Below are 17282 nucleotides of genomic sequence, written 5' to 3' on the forward strand. Positions count from 1 at the left end.
CTAAGGGTTGTATTTGTATTTTTGAAAATAACACAGCTTTGGGGTGTATTTGTATTATTTTCCAACATACAGCTAAGGGTTGTATTTGCCTTTTTGAAGATAACACAGCTTGGTTGTGTATTTGTATTATTTTCCAAGACACAACTCAGAACTGTATTTGTATTTTTGACAATAACACAGCTTGAGGGTGTATTTGTATTATTTTCAAAAATTCAGCTACCTGTTTTATTTGTATTTTTCACAATAACGCAGCTTGGGCGTGTATATATATTATTTTCAAAGATACAGCTAAGGGTCGTATTTGTATTTTTGACAATAACACAGCTTGAGATTGTGTTTGTATTATTTTCAAAGATACAGCTAAGGGTTGAATTTGTCTTTTTGAAAATAACACAGTTTGGGAGTGTATTTGTATTATTTTCAAAGATAAAGCAAAGGGTTGTATTTGTCTTTTTGAAAATAACACAGCTTGGGTGTGTATTTATGTTATTTTCCAAATACAGCTAAGGGTTGTATTTGTCTTTTTGAAAATAACACAGCTTGGGGATGTATCTGTATTATTTTCCAAGATACGTCTAAGAGTTGTATTTGTCTTTTTGAAAATATCAGAGCTTGGGTTTGTATTTGTATTATTTTCCAAGATACAGCTAAGGGATGTGTTTGTATTTTTGAAAATAACACAGCTTGGGGGTGTATTTGTATTATTTTCCAAGATAGAGCTAAGGGTTCTATTTGTATTTTTGAAAATAACATAGCTTGGGGGTGTATTGGTATTATTTTCCAAGATACAGCTAAGGGTTGTGTTTGTATTTTTGAAAATAACACAGCTTGGGCGTAGATTTGTATAATTTCCCAGATACAGTTAAGGGTTTCATTTGTATTTTTGACAATAACACAGCTTGGGGGGAGTATCTGTATTATTTTTAAAGATACGGCTAAGGGTTGTATTTCTATTTTTGAAACTAACCCAGCTTGGTGTTGTATTTGTATTATTTTCCAAGACAGAGCTGAAGTTTTTATTTGTGTATTTGAAAATAACACACCTTGGGGGTGTATTTGTATTATTTTCCAAGATAGAGCTAAGCGTTGTATTTGTATTTTTGAAAATAACACAGCTTGGGGGTGTATTTGTATTATTTTGCAATATACGTCTAAGGGTTGTATTTCTATTTTTGAAAATAACGCAGCTTGGGGGTGTATTTGTATTATTTTCCGAGATACATCTAAGGGTTGTATTTGTATTTTTGAAAATAACGCAGCTTGGTGGTGTATTTGTATTATATTCCGAGATACAGCTAAGGGTTGTATTTGTATTTTTGAAAATAACGCAGCTTTGGGTTGTTTTTGTATTATTTTCCGAGATACAGCTAAGGGTTGTATTTGTATTTTTGAAAATAACACAGCTTGGAGGTTTAACTGTTGTCCTTACTAAATGAAAAATTTGTTGCCTGTGAAAGAAAAAGAAAGAATAAAATATTTTTTCCTTGAGACACGGTCTTGTTCTGTCACCCAGGCTGGAGTGAAGTGGTGTGATCTCAACTCACTGCAGCCTCATCCTCCCTGACTCAAGCAATCCTCCGACCTCAGCCTCCTGAGTAGCTTGGGAACACAGGTACATGCAACCATACCTGGCTGTTTTTTTTTTGTTTGTTTGTTTTTTTTTTTTCCCCGAGATGGATTCTTGCTCTTTCCTCCAGTCTGGAGTGCAGTGGTGCAATCTCAGCTCACTGCAACCTCCACCTCTGGGTTCAAGCAGTTCTCCTGCCTCAGCCTCCTGAGTAGCTAGGATTGCAGGCTTGCACCCCCACAGCCAGCTTATTTTTATATTTTTAGTAGAGATGGGGTTTCACCATGTTGGCTATGCTGGTCTCAATCTCCTGACCTCTTGATCTGCCAACCTCAGCCTCCCAAAGTTCTAGGATTACAGGTGTGAGCCACCACTCCCGGCTGTATTGTTTTTAGTACAGGTGGGGTTTCATCCTGTTGGCCTGGCTGGTATTGAACTCCTGACCTGAAGTTATCCTCTCACTAATGCTCCCAAAGTACAGGGATTACAGACATGAGCCACGGCATCTGGCCTGAGACAACAAATTTGTCTTATTCTAAGCCACTTAGTTTGTGGCACTTTGTTACAGCATCCCCAGCAAAGTTATATCCAACGAATAATCCGTTTCATTGTTGTTGTTGTTGTTGTTGTTGTTGTTGTTGTTGTTGTTTTTGAGACTGAGTTTCGCTCTTGTTACCCAGGCTGGAGAGCAATGGCACGATCTCGGCTCACCGCAACCTCCGCCTCCTGGGTTCAGGCAATTCTGCTGCCTCAGCCTCCTCAGTAGCTGGGATTACAGGCACGCGCCACCATGCCCAGCTAATTTTTTGTATTTTTAGTAGAGACGGGATTTCACCATGTTGACCAGGATGGTCTCGATCTCTTGACCTCGTGATCCACCCGCCTCTGCCTCCCAAAGTGCTGGGATTACAGGCTTGAGCCACCGTGTCCGGCCATTGTTGTTTTTAAGGAAAAAAAAAGGAAAGAAAGAAAGAAAAAAGATTAATTAAAAAGAATGAAGGAGAGGAAGAAAGAGGAAGAGGGAGAATGAACGGGAGTGTTGCTTTATTGCCCAGGCTAGAATGCAGTCTAAAAACGGGTATTGAAAACGTCTTTTATGCCAGTAGTTTTGCTTAATAATGGAGACAGGGAAAAAATGAGGAAAGAAAGTAACAAACAAGCAGCCAACCCATAATTCATTTAAACCTGTAAGTAGGTATGATGTGGTACTGATAAGAGTGTATATTTTGTGTATTTAAAATGGAGAGTTCTATAAATGTTTATTAAGTTTACTTGGTCCGGATGTGAGTTCAAGTCCTGGATATCCTTGTTAATTTTCTGTCTCGTTGATCTGTCTAATATTGATGTTGAAGTCTCCCCCTATTATTGTGTGGGAGTCTGTCTCTTTATAAGTCTTACGTAATCTGGGTGTTCCTGTATTGGGTGCGTATATATTTAGGATCGTTAGCTCTTCTCGTTGCATTGATCCTTTGACCATTATGTAATGTCCTTCTTTGCCTCTTTTGATCTTTGTTGCTTTAAAGTTTATTGTATCAGAGGCGAGAATTGCAACTCCTGCTTTTTATTAATTAACTTATTTTTGCTCTCAAGTTGGTTGGTAAATCTTTCTCCATCCATTTATGTTGAGTCTTTGTGTATCCCTGCATGTGAGATGGGTCTGGATGCAGCATACCGATGGGTTTTGCATTTCATTGTTAAAGGACACAGAAGCTCATGCTCTCTGTCATTCACGAATGTGTAATTAGGTTTTGGCCAGGAGCAGACGCTCATACCTGTAATCCCAGGACTTTGGAAGGCTGAGATGGGAGGATCACTTGAAGCTCAGAGTTTGAGGCCAGCCTGGCCAACATGGTGAGACCCCATCTCCACACACACACACACACACAAATATTAGTTGGGCATGGTAGCATTCACCTGTAATCCCAGCTACTCAGGAGGCTAAGGTGGGAGGACTGCTTGATCCTGGGAGTAAGAGGCTGCAGTGGGCTATGATTATACCACTGCACTGTAGCCTGAACAACACAGGAAGTCCCTATCTATCTCTTAAAAAAAAAAAAAAAAAAAAGGGCTGGAGTTTGAGTTTGTGTTTTTGTTGTTGTTACTGTTGTTGTTGTTGTTGTTGTTGTCGCCGTCTTTTTTTTTAGACGGAGTTTCGCTCTTGTTACCCAGGCTGTAGTGCAATGGCACGATCTCGGCTCACCGCAACGTCCGCCTCCTGGGTTCAGGCAATTGTCCTGCCTCAGCCTCCTGAGTAGCTGGGATTACAGGCATGTGCCACCATGCCCAGCTATTTTTTTAAATATTTTTTAGTAGAGACGGGGTTTCACCATGTTGACCAGGATGGTCTCAATCTCTTGACCTCGTGATCCACCCGCCTTGGCTTCCCAAAGTGCTGGGGTTACAGGCGTGAGCCACCGGGCCCAGCCTCGTTACTGTTGTTTTTTGAGATGGAGTGTCATGCTTTGCCCGGGCTGGAGTGCGGTGGTTCAGTCTCAGCTCACTGCAACTCCACCTCCTGTGTTCAAGTGATTCTCCCACCTCAGCCTCCCAAGTAGCTGGGATTACAGGTGTGCACCCCCACACCTGGCTCCTTTTTATATTTTCAGTAGAGATGTGATTTCACCATGTTGGCCAGGCTGGTCTCAAACTCCTGACCTCAGGAGATCCACCGGCCTCGGCCTCCCAAAGTGATGGGATTACAGGTGTGGGTCACTGCGTTCGGTCAATTTAGTGTTTTGGCTGGGTTGGGTCTGGCAGGTGTGTGGTTAATAAACCAGGTCTAAATATTTCCAGGCTACTGGTGGGTCAGGCACGCACTGACAGCAATGTTGTGGATGGTGATACTGGCTTTGAACATGGAAGAAAACAAGGTCTGGTCTCCTTTTTTCACCCAGACGGTGTCGACGAGCTGACCTAGGAGATAACAGGACAGGTACATGAGACCCCGTGTACATCCTGGGAAAGGCGGTGGCAACTGCTTGGGACCCCAGCCCACCTGGCTAGTGGCTCTTCCATGTTCCTTACAGCTTTTGAGAGGTTCGCTATTCAAAGGAGGATGAATCAAGGAAAGTACAAGGCTGGGGCACAATTTTGTTAAACATGACAAGGAATATGCCTTGGTTCAAGAAAACCCATGGCTCAGCACGGTGGTTTACACCTGTAATCTCAGCACTTTAGAAGGTGGAGGTGAGAAGATCACCAGAGGTCAGGAGTTCGAGGCCATCACGGCCAACATAGAAACCCCATCTCTACTAAAAATACAGAAATTAGCCAGGTGTGGTGGCACATGCCTGTAGTCCCAGCTACTCAAGAGGCTGAGGCCTGAGAATCCTGGGAGGTGGAGGTTGCAGTGAGCCGAGACCACACCATTGTACTCCAGCCTGGGTGACAGAGTGAGACTCCATCTAAAAATTAAAATGAGAAAACCCGATCCTTCTGCCACGCATGGGGGTGCATGCCTGTAATCCCAGCACTTTGGGAGGCTGAGGTGGGCACATCACTTGAGGTCAGGAGTTCAAGATCAGCCTGGCTAACATGGCAAAAACCTTGGCTCTACTAAAAATACAAAAATGAACCGGGCATGGTTGCATGTGCCTGCAATCCCAGCTAACTGGGAGACCGAGGCAGGAGAATCACTTGAACCCCGAAGGTGGAGCTAGCAGTGAGATTAGATCACGCCACTGCACTTAAGCCTGGGACCAGAGAAGACTCCATCTCAAAAGAAAAAAGAAAAGGCAATGCAACCCCTACTAGTCTTCTCTATAAGCAGGCTCAGAGTGATGGCCGTGGAGTTTTTGGTCAGCCAGGGGCTTGAACACAATGGAATGTCTTCTTTTTTTTTTTTTTTTTTTTTTTTTTTTTTTTTTTTTTTTTTTTTTTTTGAGACAGAGTTTTCACTCTTGTTTACCCAGGCTGGAGTGCAATGGCGCGATCTCAGCTCACCGCAACCTCTGCCTCCTGGGTTCAGGCAATTCTCCTGCCTCAGCCTCCTGAGTAGCTGGGATTACAGGCACGTGCCACCATGCACAGCTAATTTTTTGTATTTTTTAGTAGAGACGGGGTTTCACCATGCTGACCAGAATGGTCTCGATCTCTTGACCTCGTGATCCACCCGCCTCAGCCTCCCAAAGTGCTGGGATTACAGGCTTGAGCCACTGCGCCCGGCTTGGAATGTCTTCTAATACAGGTAACTACTATAAGCAATAAAACAGGTTGGGTTTGGCAGCTCTCATCTGTAATCCCAGCACTTTGGGAGGCTGAGGCAGGAGGATCATTTGAGTCCAGCTGTTTGAGATCAGCCCAGGCAGGAGGGTGAAAGCCCATCTCTACAAAAAATAAGTTAGTCTTACATGGTGGTGCACCTGTGGTCCCAGCTACTGGGAAGCTGAAGCAGGAGGACTGCTTGAGCCTGAGAGTTGGAGGCTGCAGTCAGCCACAATTGCACCTGGATGCAGTGAGCCTGGATGACAGACTGAGAGCCTGTCTTCAAAAAAGAAAAAAAAATATTCATTTGTAAGGATAATACAGACTGAGTACAGTGGCTCACCGCTGTAATATCCAGACTTCAGGACTTTGGGAAGCTAAGGCAGGGGGACTGCTTGAAGCCAGGTGTTTGAGACCAGCGTGCATAACATAGAGGGACCCAGTCTCTACAAAAAAAACACAAAAAAATTAGCCAGGCATGTTGGCATGTTCTTGTAGCCAGCTACTCACGAGGCTGAAGGGGGAGGATCGTTTGAATCCAGGGAAAGTGGAGGCTGCAGTGAGCCGTTATGTCACTTCTGCACTCCAGCCTGGGTGCAGTAGTACAGTCAGAACTCAGCACAGCCTGCACCTCCACAGAGCGAGACCCTCTCTTAAAAAAAAAAAAAAAAAAAAAAAATGCTGGGGCTCATGCCTGTAATCCCATCACTTTGGGAGGCTGTGGTGGGCAGATCATGAGGTCAGGAGATCGAGACCATCCTCCCCAACATGGTGAAACTCCATCTCTACTAATAATACAAAAAAAAAAGGTGGGCATGGTGGTACACACCTGTAGTCCTAGCTACTTGGGAGGCTGAGGCAGGAGAACTACTTGAACCCAGGAGGCAGAGATTGCAGTGAGCCAAGACTGAACCACTGCACTATAGTCTGGGATTACAGGTGTGTGCCACCAGGCCTGGCTAATCTTTGTATTTTAGTAGAGATGGGGTTTCACCATGTTAGCCAGGCTGGTCTCCAACTCCTGATCTCAGGTGATCCTCCCACTTCAGCCTCCCAAAGTGCTGGGATTGCAGGTGTGAGCCACTGTGCCCAGTCTGATTTTTTTCAAGTATTTAAAAATATAAAACCAATAAACATTCTTGGGCAGCTCATGAGCTGTATAAAAACAGATGGTGAGCCGGGCGCAGTGGCTCAAGCCTGTAATCCCAGCACTTTGGGAGGCCGAGGCGGGTGGATCACGAGGTCGAGAGATCGAGACCATCCTGGTCAACATGGTGAAACCCTGTCTCTACTAAAAATACAAAAAATTAGCTGGGCATGGTGGCACATGCCTGTAATCCCAGCTACTGAGGAGGCTGAGGCAGGAGAATTGCCTGAACCCAGGAGGCGGAGGTTGCGGTGAGCCGAGACAGCGCCATTGCACTCCAGCCTGTGTAACAAGAGCGAAACTCCGTCTCAAAAAAAACAAAACAAAACAAAAAACAACAACAACAACAACAAAAAACAGATGGTGGGATCTCTGTCTCCTGTGTAGATACTATATGCCATGGTTTCCAGAGCCCTGGCTAGATGTTTGTTTGTTTGAGACAGAGTCTCCCTCTGTTGGCCAGGCTGATGCAATGGTGTGATCTCAGCTCACTGCAACCTCCACCTCCAACGTTCAAGCAATTCATGTGCCTCAGCCTCCCTAGTAGCTGGGATTACAGGCACTACCACACCCAGATAATTTTTTTGTATTTTTAGTAGAGATGTGGTTTCAGTACGTTGGGCAGGTGCTCTCAAGCCCCTGGCCTCAGGTGATCATCCTACCTCGGCTTCCCAAAGTACTGGGATCACAGGTATAGGTGATTCTGGCTAAGTACATTTAAATACTAAGTACATTTAAGTACTAAGCCCTGGCTAGGTACCTTTAAGGTATAATGGCATATGGAGGCTGAGGTGGGAGGATCACTGGATGCCAGGAGATCAAGGCTAGTCTGAGTAACATACCAACCAGAGAGATCCTATCTTTACAAAAAAAAATTTTTATATTAACTGGGCATGTTGGTTATAGTGTGCACCTATAGTACTAACTACTTGGCAGGCTGAGGCAGGAGGATCCCTTGAGCCCAGCAGTTCAAGGTTTCAGAGAACTGTGATCACGCCACTGAATTCCAGCTCTGAGACAGAGCAAGACACTCTTTCTAAAAATAGTAAAAAATGTTTTATTTTCTTGAGACAGAGTCTGGCTACATCACCCAGGCTGGAGTGCAGTGGTACAATCTTTAGGAGTCTGAGGCAGGTGGATCACTTGATGTCAGGAGTTCAAGACCAGCCTGGACAACATGGCAAAACCTCATCTCTACTGAAAATACAAAAATTAGCCAGGCATGGTGTGGCAGGCCCCTGTAATCCCAGCTACTAAGGAGGCTGAGGCAGGAGAATCAGTTGAACCCGGGAGGTGTAAGTTGCAGTTAGATGAGATTACACCACTGCACTCCAGCCTGAGGGACATTGCAAGACTCCACCTCAAAAAAAAAAAAAAAAAAAAAAAAAAAAAATCAGAGAAGACCAAGATACCTGCAGATAATGCACTGTGTCACTTTCCCTGTGCATTTTTCCTGCCTCTTGGTAGACAGCTCCTAACATCACCATGAGATCCTGGTGAAGGAGGTGTGGATACTGGGGTTGCTACAGTTTATTGAACCATTTTTTCTCCCAGAGATGCTAATCTTCTGTCAGATTCCTTTGAGTGTTTTTCCGATCCCTGCTGTGGGCAGTTTACCCTCAGGGCACTTCTCCATGGAGCCACCAGCTGGCGCCATTGCTGCATAAGTGAAACTGACTCAAGATTAGAAAGTAGTGTTCCATTGTCTTTGAGCTGGGTGGGGTGGGTCAAACCTGTAATCCCAGTACTTAGGGAGGCTGAGACGGGTAGTTCACTTGAGGCCAGTAGTTCGAGACCAGCCTGGCAACATGGTGAAACCCTATATGGTGAAACCCTAATTTTTATACTAAAAATATAAAAATTAGCCAGGCATAATGATTCACGCCTATAATCCCAGCTACTCGGGAGGCTGAGACAGCATTGGTTGGGAAGCAGAGGTTGCAGTGAGCCAAGATCGTGACACTGCCCTTTAGCCTGGGTAACAAAGCGAGACTCCAGTTTAAAAAAAAAAAACAGTATTCCTAAGGACTGAGAGGGGAAACTGAGGCATGCAGACTGGAGTTGGGGTGGGGCTTGGGCTTGGCAAGAGAATGGGTTCAAGTAACATGTGAAGGACTCTCAAAGTCACAGCAACTTAAAAATCATTTATTCTACCTCCCACTTCCACATTTTCCAGATATAGAAACCAAAGCTGAGAGCGGGAGATAACTATCCCAAAAGCACCACGTCGGTGGGGAGCTGGGTTGCCAGAGAAAACACAGGACATCCAGTGAAGTGTGAGTTTTGGACTCTTCGTGTATGTCTCAAATAATGCACGACACTTAAACTAAAACCTTATTTACTCTTTGTCTTCGAAGGTAACTGTGCATCTGCATGATGCTTTGCTAAGTCTGACAACCCTCATGAGGGTAAAATGAAGATTAGGGAAATAATTAAATGTAATAAGCAAACATGCAAAATAAAGACAACTCTGTTCCCATTGTGCAGACAAGAGAATTGCACATTAGGGAGGTGGCTTGCCCCATTGCCACACTCACAAGCGTCAGAGTCAGGATTTGAACCTGGTCCTGATTCCAGAGGTCCCAATTTCACTGTTGTGGCCAGGAACATCTCATAGTCGGCCATGTGCGTGCATGTTCTGTCTTGAATATAACCCTCTCCCCATCGTGTAAGTGGACCATTCCCCTCCCTGACATTGAAGAACCCCATATTCAGCAGGTGCCTCCTGACCCAGAAGACCCCCATGAGCCCAGATCCCTGAGACCTGGTGGCTGCCATTATGACATTCCCCGACTGCATCTTAGGACCCAAGTCTGACCCCCTGCAGGATCTGCAGCTGTGTTACAGGAAAGGGGACCCGATCCAGACCCCAAGGGAGGGTTCTTGAATCTCGTGCAAGAAACAACTCGGGGTGAGTACATAAAGTGAAAACACATTTTTTTTTGTTTGGTTGGTGGTTTTTTTTGTTTGTTTGTTTTTCAGATGGAGTCTCACTCTGTTGCCCAGGCTAGATAGAGGGCAGTGGTGTGATCTTGGCTCACTACAACCTACTCCTCTGGGGTTCAAGTGATTTTTCTGCTTCAGTCTCCTAAGTAGCTGGGATCACAGGTGCTTGCCACCACATCTGGCTAATTTTTATATTTTTAGTAGAGATGGGGTTTCACCATGTTGGCCAGGCTGCTCTCAAACTCTTGACCTCAGGTGATCCGCCTCCCTCAGCCTCCCAAAGTTCTGGGGTTACAGGTGTGAGCCACAGAGCAAGTTTATGCTTTCCTAGACAAGCAAGTTTTTTAGGAAAGTAAAGATAGAATGGTTACTCCATAGAGCAGCCCAGAGGGCACTGGTGCCCATCTTTAGGGTTATTTCTTCATGACATGCTGAATAGGGGGGGTAGATTATTCATGACTCCCCTTTTTTAGATCATACAGGGCAACTTTCTGATGTCGCCATGGCATTTATAAACTGTCAAGGCACTGGTGGCAATGTGGCAGTGAGGACGACCAGAGGTCACTCTCCTGGCCATCATGGTTTTGATGGGTTTTGGATTGGCTTCTTTACTGCAGCCTGTTTTATCGACAATGTCTCTGTGACCTGTATCTTGTGCTGACCTCCTATGTCATCCTGTGACTTAGAATGCCTTCACTGCCTGGGAACGCAGCCCAGTAGGTCTCAGCCTCCTTTTACCCATCTCCTATTCAAGATGCAGTTGCTGTGGTTCACACACCTCTGGCAGCTGGGCTCCTTGGGATCTCCTGACATTCTGTGCCCTCTGTGCCCTCCTCCCTCACTGCCATCGCTGTCTTCCTGAGCCTCCTCCTTCTGAATTTCTTCATCACCAAGAAGAGGAATCGCTGTTAGGTTTGGCTTTTGGGAAAGGGATGGACCAGGCAGGCAGTAGGGAGGGAGACACAGGCCCTGGCATGGGCGATGGGGAGGGGAGAGCTGAGTGGGAGCCGGTGGGTCTGTCTTTGTTCTTGTCTCTGTGAGTTGCCCATTGTGCAGATCTGCCCCGCTCCTTCCCCATCGCAATGGATGGGGACTCCTCTCTCTAGTGTTCAGGCCCCGGGCCCTGGGTCAGATCAATGTCTTTTTTCTCCTGCACTCCGTTAGTCAGAAGATTTGCTTGGCATCACCTTGAAAATGCATCCAGAAGCAAGGCCCTGGCTCACTCCCTACTTCTGTCCCAGCCTCTCTGCCCTTCCAGCCACAGGAGACCTGTGTGAGCTGAATCCATTGCACCCTCCTCTGCTCAGACCCACAGCGGCCCCATTTTTCTTGATCTGAGCCAAAGGCCCCAGAGTGGCCCACCAGGCTCACCCTGGGCTGCCTCATTGCCTCCAGCCTCACCTTCCACCAGTCTCCCTCCGTTTTCCACCTACCATTCTTCCCCATCCTCACACCTGCCTGATGTTCACACATCCCTCCAGGCATCTGCTTTAGCTGTTCCCTCCACCTGGACCACCCTCCTTCCAGAAGACCATTGTCCCTTCTAGCACCCCCTGCAGTCAGGGCTGCCTCCCTCACCACCATCCAGCAAGGACATGGCCCGCCCATCCCTCTCCTCCCAGCAGCTCCCTTCCTTGGCCTGTCCTGGGTTTGTTTTTGCTTTTCCCCAGCACTTCGCACTTCCTAAAGGGCCCTGCAGGAGGCTCCTGGCAGGGGCCGATGGCCTCGCTCTCCTTAGACTGGAAGCTCCACAGCAGCACGGGCCACTCCCTGTGGCAGACTCAGTGTCTAGTTAGTGCTCCGCATGCAGAAAGTGCTGGATCAGTGTTTGAGAACTACAGAAGATAGGAGGGTGGAGAGAAGGGAGGGAGAGATGAAGGGAAGAAAGGAGGGAGGGGATAAAGGAGAGGAGGGGAGGAGTGAAGAGGAGAGAGGCAAGGACACATAGGAAAGGGGAGGACAGATGGAGGGAAGGAAAGAGTTGAAGGAGGAAGAGAAGGAATGAGGGAGAGAAGGAAGAGAGGGGGGAGGGAGGAAAGGAAAAAAAGGAAGAAAGAAAGGGTGGGAGAGCAGAAGAAAGGAGTAGGAAAGAAAGGAAAGAAAGGCGGGAGAGAGGGAGGGAGGCAAGGGGCATGAAGGGAAGGAGTTTATTTCCTCTCTATGCCCAGCTGTCCCAATGTCCATCTGTCACTTGGACTGTTTCTCCAGCCTCCTGTGTGGCCTCCTTCAGGCATGGTGGCTCACACCTGTAATCCCAGCACTTTGGGAGGTGGAGGCAGGTGGATGACCTGAGATCAGGAGTTCAAAAGCAGCCTGGCCAACATGGCAAAATGCTATTTCTATTAAAAACTACAAAGATTAGCTAAGCATGGTGGCAGGCACCTATCATCTCAGCTACTCCAGAATCTCAGGCAGGAGAACCGCTTGAACACAGGAGGCGGAGGTTGCAGTGAGCTGAGATTGCATCACTACACTCCAGCCTGGTAAGAGCAAGACTCCATCTCAAAAAATAAAAATCCTTCTCCAGGCAGCTGCCTTCTGATGATGCCTCCCTCACCCAGTGAAGCACGGGAGACCCAAAATTCCTGCCTGACCCGAAAGTGCCAAGTGACCCTGCCCACGCACTCCTCTGGCCGCACTGTGTCCTCTGAGTCATGCTGTTCCCTGTCTCAAAGCCTCCCCTCCCTCTTCCCAGGCCCATCCTCTGCCTTCCTGGTGTCCACCTCCTGGTCATTTTTATGTGTAGCTCAGGGTGTAATCCCAGCACTTTAGGAGGCCTAGGGCAGAGGATCACTTGAGCTCAAGAGCTTGAGGCCAGCCAGAGCAACATAGTGAGATCCCCCCCACCCCCAAACCCCACCAAAAATGTGAAAGAAAAAAAGATGTAGCTCAGGCATTACTCACCTCCAGGTAGCCTTTCTGATAGTGCCATCCACAGGTGGGCTCAGGGGCAGCCTCTGTTCTCTGGGCATCAGAAGCTGCCTCCCCGGGGAAACGCTCCTGGGTCAGCTCCTGCAGGAGTCCAGATACAGGATAACGGTGGATGGATCAGGACTGAGGGTCAGAGATGCGGAGAGGCAGGCAGCTTTGGGACACACTTGGTCAGATCAGTGGGATTTGCTGCAGGGTGACTGTCAGGGTGCAGGGGATAATTCTGGATCAGCCGTGTCTTCATCTCTCTCTCCCCTCCAATCCCAGGAGAGCAAATGAGGCAGAAGGACTTGAGGGCCCGGCTCATCAGCTCCATCCTCAGGAACTTGAGGACTATCAAGTTCCATGGCTGGTGAGGTCTGCTGTTCTGAGAGTTCCAGGCTTTTACCGATGTGGGGAGGAGGGTTCAGGTGCAGGTGGGCTGCAGAGGTAGAATCCAGGGTCTGAGTGGCCATATTGGCCAAGCTGGTCTTGAACTCCGAATGTTAAATGATTTGTCCGTCTCAGCCTACCAAAGTGCTGGGATTACAGGTGTGTGTCACCATGAACTGGCTAATTTTGGTATTTTCAGTAGAGAGGTGGTTTTGCTATGTCGTCCTTGCTGGTCTTGAACTCCTGGAGTCACATGATGCACCTGCATCAGCTTCCCCTTGTGCTGGGATTACAGGCATGAACCACCATGGCCATGCTTTCTTTTTTGAGACAGGATCTTATGCTGGCACCCAAGCTGGAGTGCAGGGCTGTGATCCTGGCTTACTGTGACCTCCACATTGTGGGCTCAAGCAGTCCTCTCGTTTTGGCCTCCCAAATAGCTAGGACTGAAGGTGTGTGCCACCATGAACTGGCTAATTTTTGTATTTCCAGTAGAGAGGTGGTTTTGCTTTGTCATCCTTGCTGGTCTTGAACTCCTGGAGTCACGCGATGCACCTGCCTCAGCTTCCCCTTGTGCTGGGATTACAGGCATCAACTGATGTGCCCAGCTAGTTTTTTTTTTTTTTCTTTTTGAGGAATTACCGAACTATGTGAAACACAGGATGCACCGTTTTTGTTCCCTGTACAGTATTTAAAGATTGTGGTTTCTCTCTCACCTTGCCAACACTTGTTAATTAACATTTGTTGGATTATATCCTTTCTAGTGTGTGTGAGGGAGTATGTCATAGTTTCAGTTTAGATGGCCATAGTCATGATAGTGATCATCTTTTTATGTGCTTGTTTTCCATTAACACGTATTTTTGGCAAAGCGTGTGTATGTCATTGTGTATGACATTGAGTATGTCATAGAGTTAAGATGGCCCTAATGATAATGATATTATCCATCTCTTATGTGCCTGTTTTACATTTCAGTGTTTTATTGGCGGAGTGTGGGTTCAGCTGTTTCTCCATAGTAATTTGGTTGTTTTTGTTGTTGATTTATACAAATAACACATCGTGGCTAACAGACTGTTAGACATGTAATGCACAAATATTTTCTTCCTTTCTGTGGCTTGTGTTCCACCTATCTCTTTATTTTTTTTTATTATTATTTTTTTTCATGAGATGGACAGAGTCTAGCTCTGTTTCCCTGGCTGGAGTGCAGTAGTGTGATCTCGGCTCACGGCTCTCCTGGTTTCAGATGATTCTCCTGCCTCAGCCTGCCAAGTAGCTGACATTACATACTCCCAGTACCATGCCCAGCCAATTTTCTGTATTTATTTATTGATTTTTGAGATGGTGTATTACTGTTGCTGTGTCACCCAGGCAGGAGTGCATTAGTGCAATATCGACTCACTGCAACTTCCACCTCTAGGGTTCATGCGATTCTTCTCCCTGAGCCTTCTGACTAGCTGGGATTACAGACCTGTGCCACCACGCCTGGCAAATTTTTTGTATTTTTTATAGAGATGTTGTTTCTCCACAATGGTCAGGCTGGTCTCAAACTCTCAACCTCAGTTGATTTGCTTGCCTCAACTCCCCATAGTGCTGGGATTACAGGCGTGAGCGACTGCACCTGCCACTCCTAGGTATTTTGGTTTTCTTTCTTTTTTATTTTGAGATAGGTCTTGCTCTGTTGGCTGGGCTGGAGTGCAGTGGCCTGACAACTACTCACTGGAACCTCTGCCTCCTGGGTTCAAGCAATTCTTGTGCCTCAGCCTCCCAAGTAGCTGTGATTACAGGTACCAGGGTTTCACCATGTTGGGCAAGCTGGTCTCGAACTCCTGACCTCAAGCGATCTTTCTGCTTCGGCCTCCCAAAATGCTGGGATTACAGGCATGAGCTGCCATGCCCGGCCTTTCTTTTTTGAGACAGGGTCTTGTGCTGTCTCCCAGGCTGGAGTGCAGTGGTGTAATCTCGGCTTACTGCAACCTCCACATTCTGGGCTCAAGCAATCCTGTGTCAGCCTCTCCAGTAGCTGTGACTACAGGTGTGTGCCACCATGACTGGCTAATTTTTGTATTTTTAGTTGAGACGGGGTTTTGCTAAGTCATCCTGGGTGATCTTGAACTGCTGGACTCAACGTGATTTACCTGTCTCGGCCTCCCAATGTGCTGTGGTTGCAGGCATCAGCTATTGTGCCCAGACTATTTTTCACTTGTGAGTAAATACGAAACTATGTTAAAAATAGGCTGCACCATTTTATATTCACATATGGTATTTAAGGATGGTGATTTCTCTCTGACCTTGCTAACACTTGTTATTTTCTATTTATTTGGATTATAGCCTTTTGAGTGTGTGTTAAAGGAGTTTATCATTGTGGCTTCCATGTAGATTGCCATAATGAGAGTTATATTGATCATCCTGTTATGTGCTTGTTTTCCATTTGCATGTCATATTGTTGAAGTGTGTGTTCAGCTGTTTTTAGATTTTGTAATTTGGTTGCTTTTGTTGTTGAGTCAGACAAATTATACACTGTGGTTAACAGACTGTTGTTAGATATATAATGCACTGTGTGCTGTCTTTTCACTTTCTTTTTTTAATTTGAGATGGAGTCTTGCACTTTTACCCAGGCTAAAGTGCAGTGGTGCGATCTCGGCTCACTGCAACCTCCCACTCTTGGGTTCACATGACTCTTGTGTCTCACCTTTCGAGTAGCTGAGATTACAGGCTCCTGTTAACATGCCCAGCTAAGTTTTTGTATTTTTTTTTTCTTTTGGAGATGGAGTCTCGCTCTGACACCCAGGCCTGGAGTGTAGTAGCACAATCGGCTTACTGCAACTTCCACCTCCCAAGTTCAAGTGATTCCTCAGGTGAGCACCACCACGCCCAGTTAATTTTTGTATTTTCAGTAGAGACGAGGTTTCTCTATGTTGGTAAGGCTGGTCTCAAACTCCCAACCTGAGGTACATGCTCGTCTCAGTCTGCCAAAGTGCTGGATTATAGGCGTGAGCCACTACACTCCTCCAGTCCCAGGCATTATAGTTTTCTTTTCTTTTCTTTCTTTTTCTTTCTTTCTTTCATTTTTTTTTTTTTTTTTTTTTTGGTGCGATCTTGCCTCTGTTGGCCAGGCTGGAGTGCAGTGGCCTGATAACAGCTCACTGGAACCTCAGTCTCTTGGGTTCAAGCAATTCTCCTGCCTCAGCCTCCAAAGTAGCTGGGATTACAGGTGCATACAACCACACCCGGATAATTTTCATGTTTTTAGTAGAGACCGGGTTTTGCCATGCTGGCCAAGGTGGTTTTTAACTGCTGACTTCAAGAGATCCTTCTGCCTCCACCCCTCAAAGTGCTGGGATTACAGGTGTGAGTCACCATGTTTGGCCTTTCCATTTTGAGATGAGGTCTTGTGCTGTCTCCTAGGCTGCAGTGCAGTGATGCAATCTCAGCTTACTGCAGCCTCCACATTCTGGGCTCACGCAATCCTCCTGTCTCAACCTCCCATGTAGCTAGGACTACAGGTGTGTGCCACCGTGCGTGGCTAATTTTTGTATTTCTAGTAGAGGTTGGGTTTTGCTGTGTCATCCTGGCTAGCTTTTAACTCCCGGACTCATGTGATCCACCTGTCTCTGTCTCCCAGTGTGCTGTGATTATAGGCATTAGCTATCATGCCCGGCGTATTTTTAACTTTTTGAGGAATCAGCAAACTGTGTTAAAAATAGGCTGCAGTAGAGAAATGCAAATCAACACTACATTGAGATACCATCTCACGCCAGTTAGAATGGCCATCGTTAAAAAATCTAGAGACGACAGATGCTGGAGAGGATGTGGAGAAATAGGAACACTTTTACACTGTTGGTGGGAGTGCAAATTAGTTCAACCATTGTGGAAGACAGTGTGCCAATTCCTCAAGGACCTAGAAATAGAAATTCCATTTGACCTAGCAATCCCATTACTGAGTATATATCCAAAGGATTATAAATGGTTCTATTACAAGGACATGGGCACACGAATGTTCATTGCAGCATGGTTTACAATAGCAAAGACTTGGAACCAACCCAAATGCCCAACGATGATAGACTGGACAGGGAAAATGTGGCACATATACATAGAAAACGACGAGTTCGTGTCCTTTGT

General features: G+C 46.3%; 1 long non-coding RNA gene across 4 annotated transcripts in view; it reads left to right on the top strand.

Annotated features, from left to right (window-relative positions):
• Positions 1-1348: 1348 nt before the first annotated feature.
• Positions 1349-17282, top strand: part of LOC120363017 (uncharacterized) — a 267844-nt gene continuing 251910 nt past the window's right edge. For 2 of the 4 annotated variants that reach the window (XR_012512243.1, XR_012512241.1), the window contains exons 1-4: positions 3341-3418; positions 4361-4499; positions 9094-9193; positions 9633-9828. This is a non-coding gene — a long non-coding RNA (uncharacterized LOC120363017). Of the gene's footprint in view, positions 1613-3340; positions 3419-4360; positions 4500-5627; positions 5754-9093; positions 9194-9632; positions 9829-17282 lie in introns of those variants that run through there. The other 2 variants (XR_012512242.1, XR_012512244.1) reach the window with 2 other exon arrangements.

The sequence above is a fragment of the Saimiri boliviensis genome, chromosome 10 (genome assembly GCF_048565385.1).
Source record: "Saimiri boliviensis isolate mSaiBol1 chromosome 10, mSaiBol1.pri, whole genome shotgun sequence".
Classification (NCBI taxonomy): Eukaryota; Metazoa; Chordata; class Mammalia; order Primates; family Cebidae; genus Saimiri; species Saimiri boliviensis.